The sequence below is a fragment of the Desmodus rotundus genome, chromosome 2, assembly GCF_022682495.2.
Source record: "Desmodus rotundus isolate HL8 chromosome 2, HLdesRot8A.1, whole genome shotgun sequence".
NCBI lineage: Eukaryota > Metazoa > Chordata > Mammalia > Chiroptera > Phyllostomidae > Desmodus > Desmodus rotundus.
The window spans coordinates 58,867,975-58,876,324 of record NC_071388.1 but is presented as its reverse complement, the minus strand read 5'-3'; positions in this window follow the sequence as shown (position 1 = coordinate 58,876,324).

Sequence of the window (8,350 nt, the reverse complement as noted above, 5' to 3'; positions counted from 1 at the left end):
GAGCTCGCTGTGAATGGAAGCCATTACTTATTTGGCATTTTCTTGAAGTGACTTTATCAAACCTTGTCAATAGTATAAGAAGTCTCCCTTTAAAATGTCAGCTCATAAGTTCAGCTTACATGTACCGTGATGATGGCAGGGAGATGGGAAGAACCAAGTCACCATCTTAGCCCCAGCTATTGGTTTAATCTACAACCATTATTTACCCGTATAATATACCCTAGAAGTCTTTCCATCACTTATTTTACAATGCTTTCCATGACATTGTCATATTATAGCCTCTAAAAAATTATTGCACAGAAATCAACTCAATTATTAATATGAACTAATTTTTGTAAAACCCAGGTAAAATGTAAATATTATATTTAATGTCAATCACTCAAAGACATGTCTGTTCTATTTAAACTAACGAACTTAAACTAGCTTTTATTTACTAAGGATTAACTTTAGATCATGTGAACTTGAGAGGTATTTTAGTTTCCATATTTCTGAGAATTTTAGAAGAGCTAATCCTTACAAGTGCTTGCCTTGAAATTAGTTTTAGTAATACCATGCAGAGATTGAAAATTATCACACATTTACAATGTGTATATATATATGTACATATATATATATATATATATATATATATATATATATACACACACACACACATAGACAGAATCAGAGACCTTTAGCCATAAGAAAAACTCACTCGTTTATAAAAGAACAGTTGGATGCAAATTTTGTTTTGGAGGCATTTGCAATTTTTATCTGTCCTTGACAAGTCAAGTTCCAAATGAACTTCCCCCTTTTAAAATAAGAACAGCCATTTTTAATACCAAAAAATTGGGTTGACCCCTAAATGACATCATAGGTTGCTCCATTTATCTAAATCCTCCTTCTGGGTCCTGACCAGTTGGTTGGGCATTGTGCCACAAAGCAAAAGCTTACCGGTTCGATTCCCAGTCAGGGCACATGCCTGGGTTGTGTGTGGGGAGGGGAGGGAGGTTCAGCCCCGGTCAGACCAATTAATGTCTCTCTCTTGCATTGAGGTTTCTGTCCCTCTCTTTCTTCCTCTCTTCCCCTCTCTCTAAGAAAAATAAATAAAAATCTTTTTTAAAAAGTCAATCATTTTGAAGGTGTGAGAGGCCAATTAAATGTTTTCCATTCATTTCACAAAATTTATAGCTGGCATTTTTTTCTCTTTCTTTTTATTTATCTTTTTCTAATCATGTGTGCAAAATATTAATTTAGAAGTATCAGAGGAACCTCATCTTGGCCATCTTAGTATTAATTGGAGACTGATAGTTGCGGGGTTGTCGCCTTGGAGGCACAATTCCCCGTGTAAATTTTGAGATGTGTAGAGTCTGAACAAACTTCTAGGGAAAACCAGCCTTTGCATGCATGTCTCCAGATGAGCCTAATGTTATAAATGTCACTATAGAACCACTTCACACCCTAGAGGAAATTTTTTCTCAGGGAACCCCACAAAGAACCTTAGTCACCCATGAGTATATGAGAAAGGGCCAGCAATAACTTACCAGATGCTACCAGAACAATGATGCTTTCCAAGGCACAGGTCCTTGGGAAGCATCACTCTCAGAGTGAACCCATTCCAGGAGTCCCTGCCCTACTCCCCTGGGCTCTGACAGCTTGTCCAGGATTGCCTGCATTACCGCACTGGATGCCTCGTGGTGCCCATTTCCACCACTCCATATTCAAGAATTGAAACAACTGTCACAACCCTATTGGCCATTTGAGTTGCAGAAGTTCTTTCTCTTTCAGAGCTAAAGATAGTTGAGTCTTTCATTTAACCAGCAAAGATTTTGTTTAGTCTCTCAGCAAGCAATCCAATTAAAAGGCTATAATTAAAAGTAGAAACCCATTTTTCCTCTTTCTCCTGGTTATCTCAATATTTATCCACCTGGAAGATTTTCTAAGAACAATTCAAATAAAGTGATGGCCTGCTACTTAAAGCAAGGCGGCCCACAATTCCAAGAAAAGACTCATCCAAATTCACTCAATGCAAACTGGGGAGCTGCTGGGGTCAATGGGCTCTTACTCATAGTTAGCACCAGGTCTGGATCTGCGGGATGGTCCTGGGTGGACTTCTTGGAATCCTACTGAACTACATGAAATAAATAAGAACAAAATTTCAAACCTGTTTTAAGAGGGGTTTTTTTTTTTACTAAACTGATGAAATATGCTAGGGAGCAAGATCTTAAAGGCCCCAGAGAATAACAGTTTTGCAGTTTCTTTTTAGCAAAACAGTGATTGGATTTCAGGATAGTTAAGATTATATGCTCTCAAAAAAAAAAAAAGATTAAGTGCTCTCTTGAGGGTGATTATGCTTTAGAAGGATGGGTCTAAGAAGGGGAATTTTAAAGGTGTGTTAACCTAGAGACACATAAACAATGAAGAGGGCTTACTTAAGGCAAAAATAAGCCCTACTAAAAAATTACATGTCTGGGGCATGACTACCCACCATGACCTGCCCAGTTAGAAATTTATGATTAGATCACCCTGTGAGGTTACTTTCCATAGAACCTCTTTTTCCCCACAATAGTTAACATATAATTTTCTTGAAGCCTTAATCAAAAGCACTAGATGCAGAGTAAATTTGTATAACCAGCTATATTTTCTTTAAAAAAATTTTAAATATCAGTGGCATTCAATATTATTTTATATTAGTTTCAGGTATACAGTATAGTAGTTAGTCTTGTAGTTACCTGGCACCATTCATAGGCATTACAATATTATTGTCTATTTTCCCTATGCCGTATTTTACATCCCAATGGCTACTTTGTAACTACCAATTTCTACTTGTTAATCCCTTCACATTTTTCACCCAGTCTCCCAGCAGTCTTCCTCCCACCTGGCAATCATCAGTTTGTTCTCTGTATCAATTAGTCTGAGTCATCCTGTTTGTTCATTTATTTTGTTCTTTAGGTTCCACATACAAGTGAAACCATATGGCAGTTGTCTTTCTCTGACTAACTTATTTCATTTAGTATGATACCTTCAAGGTCCATCCATGCTGTTGCAAATGGTTAAGATTTCTTTCTTTTTCATGGCCAGGGAAAATTCCATTGTATATATGTATCACATATTTATCCAATTGTCCAATGATGGGCACTTAGGTTGCTTTCATATCTTGGCTATTATAAACAATGCACTTGAAAAAAATGTATATCCTGCTGTTTTGGGGTGAGATGCTATAAAAATATCAGTTATCAAATATCAAATATCTGGTTTAACTAAGGCCAGTGGGATTTTGTGTGTGTGTGTGTGTGTGGATTTTCTGTGTGGAAGATCTACCCATTGATGTCAGTGGGGTGTTAAAGGTCTCCCACTATGACTGCATTGTTGTCCACCTCTCCCTTTGTGCCTGTCAATGTTTACTTTATCTATTTAGGTGCTCCTGTGTTGGGTATTTAAATGTTTACTAGGGTTATATCCTCTTGCTGGATGGATCCATTTATCATTTTAAAATGTCCTTCTTTGTATCTTATTATAGCCTTTGTTTTAAAGCCTATCTTGTCTGATATAAGTAAGTATTGTACCCCAGCTTTTTATTTTTGTTTCCACTTTCATGAAATATCTTTTTCCATCGCTTTACTGTCAGTCTCTGTGCATCATTCAATCAAGTGGGTCTCTTGTAGGCAGCATATGTATGGGTCTTGTTTTCGTATGCATTCAGCTACCCTATGTCTTCAGTTAGAGCATTTAATCCATTTACATTTAAGGTGATTATTGAAAGGTATGTAGTTATTGCTATCTTATTATTCATATTTATGTTCTTTTTTCCCCTTCTTTTTCTTAAAAAAGTCCCTTTATCATTTCTTGTAATATTGATAAACTCCTTTAGCTTTTTCTTGTCTGGGTTATAATCAGCTAAAATTGAATTTAAAAGCAATATCAAAATAACAGAGCCTATATGGAAAAACTAAAACCAGATGTATCTATCTTAAGATCAGAATTAAGAAATATACAAAATTTGATTGATCAACAAGTTGTCTTGTGTGGGCTTCTTCTAAGATTAATAAAATGAATATATGTTGTTGAAATGTTCCCCAGCATTAACACCTAAGTCTGGTAATTTCACCTAAGTTTCTCCTCAGAGGACTGGCCAGACCCCATTGCATACAGTCTTGGCGACTGTCAATGAAGGTGCAGAAATCTTTCCCAGCCTGAGGCACGGCTCAACCTTTGAAGTTGATTAATTCTGATAGAAGAACCCTGAGGAGAGTTCTAGCCCCCAAACTACTATGGTTTCTATCATCTTCAGGGCCTCATGCTTTATCTTTTCCTTTAAATCTGTGAGCTATAACATTTGAGACTACTTTTTCCCCTTAAACTAGAAGGAGTCCATTTCTGTTGTTTACAAACCAAGGACCTTGACTTAGAGCCACGTACCTTCTTTCTTTCCCCAAGCCTGGCTTAGGTTTTTGAACTGTTGCCACTCCCATCCCCAACTCTTAAACATAGAATTATAAACACACAATACTTGGAAGTTTGCATAGTAAGAAGTCAGTATCTGTGAGGCCATTATATGAATGATATTGATGGGGAAACTCAAGAGTTAAAAATTTTAGCTTTAGTTATATAGTTAGTAGGCTTGATGATTAATGCATATAGAAACCTGTTGTTCCAGGAACTGGAATGTATGACCAGACCTACCCTGACTCAGGGAGGCCCAGAGGCAACCCAAAGTATGTGGGCCAGGAAGACTGCAAGCGATCAAGATGGTATCTGAGCCTTTGTGCTCCAGGGAGAAAACAGGGGGATGCAGATAAAAAATAGCTGGGATGCTAGGAAAATCACCAGGCAGCAACTTTTCCCCTGAATTCTAAACCCCTTACTTACTCTTTTCTTCTTATAAAAAGGTCAGCTTGAGATGTGATGTTAAGATGGGTTTTAGGGTACCTAACAGACTATCTTTTCAGGTCACCAGTATCTGAATAAAGCACCCGCGAATATTTAATTTTTGTCTCTACTTACAAGTTCTGGCAGTGACAGGCAGCATAAATGCTGACTTTTCCAGTTTCATATCCTGGCGACTCCTTCTGGGACAGCTTCAGAACTCTGGAAGTCTGGATATTTGGTGAAGAGTCCTGCTGGCTGCTTGGACTGGGGAGCTCTGGGGTGCAGATTTGGAGACTCCTGAGCAGCTGTTGGGTGATTTCACCTGGGGACTCTCCTTCTCTGACTCTTGGCGTGACCCATTGCCTTCACTCTCTACTGAATTGCTGAACTTTCTGGTTCAGGATCACAGTCCTAGGTTACAATTTAGACCAGTCATCAGGAGTTAAGGTGCCTTCTGGTTTGGTTTGTGTGATATGACAGAGCTCTGTCTGGTAGAATGGCAGAGCGGGGTGCGGGGTAGGGTGAGGAGAGCCTCCATTCCAGGAAATAGCCCTCTGGGACAAATTTTGGCTGATTGGTTGACCTATGCTTATAAACCTATAACTAAAAAGAAAATGATTTTCTATTGTGATACTATCTGGCCTGTGTATAATCTGAACTCAGGAGAGCGCTGGCCACTGAATGGGTCTTTAAATTACTATACTATATGACTATATAATTAGAGTTGTTTTGTCAAAAATCAGGGAAATGGAATGAAATACCTTGTGTACAGGCCTCTATGACTTTACATAATAAAGCTGCAGGATTAAAAAGAAGTAGATGAATGGTCCAGAGAAAAGGGACTTTGCCTGTGGCAGAGAGCAGAAGCTCAGAAGAGAGGGCCCAGGAAGATCAGGATGTTTGGGCTGCTTCAAGCATCCTCAGGCTTCCCACAGCTCTTCCAGCCCTGGGGAATCTGCCTCCCTACTTGGCTGAGGGGGCTGTAGGAGGTGAGCCTGAACTGGTCTCTCCACCCTGAACTCATCAGGGAACCAAATTTGGTGGAGGACAAGCCCCCACCAGGGCAGGGCAATACCCTTTGCAAAGACTTCCAGTGGGAGTGGAGCCCGAGGGCCAGACCACTGGATATTATTGGGCACACAGTCTGTTTCCTACTTCAGATCTGTTAAACTGGAAAAACTCAAATCCTTCCTATAGGAATGATCCTATTAAAATAACTTAGTTAACATCAATTTTTGCCACCCACCACCCCAATTGGGCAGACATACAAGCCTTGCTATATGTTTTGCTTATGGGGGATGAGCAGAGGTTGGTATTGGATAAGGCAGATGAAGAGGCTTGAAGACTGCACCAAGAAAATCCACATGGAGCTCCTAACTTTACTGAGGCAATAACTTTAACCAAGCCCAGCTGGGATCCAAAAGAGAATGACCTTCCTCTCTTAGAGCATTGTAAGAGATGCATCTTTGCGAGAATGAAGAAAGGTGTCCCTAAGCAGAAAAGTCTGAATATGGTGCAGGCAGCACAAAAAAAAGACCATGAGGACTTCTCTGAATTTCTTGAAAGAATCTACCAGGCCTATAGGAAATGTACTGATTTGGATCCACAAGCTCCTGAAAATATTAGAATGGTGACTATGACCTTTATCTCTCAAAGTGCACATGAAATCCGAAAGAAACTTCAGAAGTTAGAAGGAGGAATAGGCATAAATCTTTCCTAATTAGTAAACATTACCTTCAAAGTTTATAGTAACAAAGTAGAGAAAAGGGTCTAAGTGGCCACTATGTTCTTGGGACAAGCTACAGGGCAATTCCATGAGGCACCCGACTCCCATCTCCCATCTAAAACGCTTGTCATTGATCAGTGCATGTATTGCAAAGGAAAGGAGCACTGGAAAACTGAGTGCGCCGGGTGAGGAAAAAGGAAGTCAGAGCCTGAGAACTCGAGAATTATGCTGGGAAAAAGAAATAGCTCTAATGATTAAGGACGGGGCCCAAAGGTTCTATCATCACAACAACCTGTTAGTTACCTCCCAAAAACCTCAGGCAAAACTAACGGTGGGGGCACAAATTGTAGACTTTTTGATTGATACCCACGCAACATTCTGTGGTCAATAGACCTCTAACTGAGTCATCACAGCAGGCTGTAACGGTAATTGAAATTCTGGAAGCCCTGAAAGCTAATTCGTCTTGAAGCCATTTGAATGTACTGTGGAAAATATGGTTTTAAGCCATAAATTTTTATATGTTCCTGAGTATCCAATTCCTCTTCTGGGAAGGGACCTGCTGTCCAGGCTTCATGCTCAGACCACCTTCTTTCCAGACAAACAACAGCTCTGCCTACATATCCCTCCACAGCAGTTCCTTATGGAACTGGAGGAAGAAGAAGAAAAGTAACCTTGGCCAAAGGAAATTGAGAATCAGGTAAACCCCACTGTGTGGGCTGCTGGAAAGCTAGGGAGGGCTAAGTGAGCTTCCCCTGTAAAAACTGACTTCCAACCAGGGGCAGGGACTCCCAATAAGAGTCAGTGTCCCTTGCAGAAGGAGACTCTAGAAAGAATACACACAATAATTCAGAAGTTTTGAGAATACAGACTTATTTGGCCCTGTTGCTTCCCATACAATACACCCATATATTGCCTGTTAAGAAACCCCACTTAAATGAGTATCAATTTGTACAAGATATAAGGGCCATAAGTGACATTGTATAGGACATTCACCCCACTGACTCAAATCCTTACACTTGGGTGAATAGTATACCTGGGGACAGCCTCTGGTATTCATATTGGACTTAAAAGATGACTTTTATTTGCATCCTAGTTGATCAAAATTTTCAACCATTGTTTGCTTTTGAATGGCAGGACCTGGATCTCAGGTCAAGACTCAGTACTGCTGGACAGTCTTACCACATGAGTTCAAGAGCTCCCCCACAATTTTGGGGAATACCCTGAGTCAGGACTTAAAGGATGTAAACCTGGAAGGAGGAACTCTGTTACAATATGTAGATGCCCTCTTAATTACCAGGACATCATTCCAGCAAAGTTTAACTAACACCATAGCTACCTTGAGCCATCTGGCATCTTGTGACGATAAAGTATCAGCAGAGAAGGCCCAGATTTTCCAAAAAACAGTAAAGTTTTTTGGGTTCCTGCTTGAACCTGAGAAAAGGAGTCTTACTGTTAACAGAAAAGAAACCATAATTCAAATGAGAGTTCCTAATACCAGGAAACAGTTAAGAGAACTTCTGGGAATGGCAGGCTACTGCTGCATTTGGATTCCACTTTGGGCTGATTGCTAAATCATTGTATGAAGCTCTGAAAGAACCAGAATATAGCCTTCTAGAATGGAGGAAGGAATTCACTCGGGCTTTGGAGTCCCTGAAGGCATGCTTGACTTATGCACCAGCCTTGGGGCTTCCAAACCTTTTCAGGCCATTTAAAGCCATTTCAATTATATGTTCATAAAAGGAAGGGCATTGCCCTTGGAGTTCTGACCCAAATGCT